The sequence below is a fragment of the Zonotrichia albicollis genome, chromosome 3 (assembly GCF_047830755.1).
Source record: "Zonotrichia albicollis isolate bZonAlb1 chromosome 3, bZonAlb1.hap1, whole genome shotgun sequence".
Taxonomy (NCBI): domain Eukaryota; kingdom Metazoa; phylum Chordata; class Aves; order Passeriformes; family Passerellidae; genus Zonotrichia; species Zonotrichia albicollis.
In genome coordinates this window covers 62,326,458-62,327,960 of record NC_133821.1, presented here as the reverse complement: position 1 = coordinate 62,327,960, position 1,503 = coordinate 62,326,458, and positions in this window count along the sequence as shown.

Sequence of the window (1,503 nt, the reverse complement as noted above, 5' to 3'; positions counted from 1 at the left end):
ATATGCATCCCTCTGGTTTAGAAAAAAAAATTGAAGAATTTCCAAGACCCTGAAATCATAATTGAGTTTGTTTCAGTTATCCTTTTGAATTCTGAAAAATAAAAGTTTAATAATATCTCTGTAAAACTACAGAGAAAGAGGGAAAACAACTGTGGCTAGTAGAAGAGTGTGACAAACATCAGAAATGGAGCAAGATGCCTGACAGTGCTGATGAAACCTTTCAGCCAGACTAGCTGTGTTGAGGGTAGAACACACCAAACTGGTGACACATCCACCATTGTACTCAATGCCATTGTTCACTGCAGCATTGCATCTCCTAGTTCTTTTCTGGGACCAGCATTAAGGATAACACACCCATCCCTCCTTCACAGATTAAATGGGATTTTTGGGGGGGGGGGGGTGAGGAGTGAAAGACCAGTAATCCTTCATTTCTTTTACTCAGAAGGGCCTTTTCTCATTCTCACGTGCTTACATTCCAGGTAAAAGAGCTTTAACATTAAAAGCATAATGCCAGTAGCACACAGTCTTTAGAAAGAATAGCATTAGTCAGCTTCAGGAATTTCAATTTTCAGTTGATCTTAAAATTAATTTAAGCAAATATAGGAGTTGTAAAGCTAGTAAGAATATGCTCTTGACTGAGACTCTTTGGGATATCACAGGCATTGGTTGTAAATTAACATTTTTTACATTCACCAAACATCCTGTTAAGGCTTCTTAAGATTAGACAGTTCATGTTACAATCAACTTTGTTTTTAAAAAATAAAATCTTTCTTTGAACACCAACCTTTGCCCTGAGGCACATCTGCTGAGGAAGAGACAAAAACAGGTTACATCATCTTGTTAGTTTAAGATGAGGTCCTCAAAATATATATTGAAAACAGAATCTTAAGAAATCACATATTTTACTTTTATTTTTCCAGGAATACCGAGTTGGCAAGCTTGTCCTTGAACTAGCAGTGCCAAAATTAATACAATTATGCACAAAAGTCTTGTATTATACAAAATACAGCTTATATTTTCAAAATATTAATACTTGGCAGAAGGTCTTTAACCGTGGAAGAATTTCAACTTGCCTAACAAACAACTAAACTTACTAAATAACTCCACAAACAAAATAGGAACCTATTTTGGTCCCTATCTGAAGTATTTATTTAAGTGAACGTGAAAAAAAAGGAAGGCTGCTCTCCCACTTTCACCCAAGAAGAAACAGGATTGGAAAGGCAGACCCAACTCTCAGGGGCACGTCAGTAATGGGTCCACTCTTTGCACATTGTTAAATGCTTGAGTCCAGATAAATGTCTGAGCACCTTGCAGAAGTAATGTCCTGATTGCCACTTCCATGCTGTTGTCTCTCCTGCCCTCCCAGCTGGACGCAGCCTTGGCAGAGCTCTCCCCACAAAGGTGCAGTGGAGGCTGCAGAACGCCTTTGGCCAGCACACTCACACCTTCAGTGGCACCCACGGCACAGCTGCTGCTGATCAAGGGCTGATGTACCCACCTGTG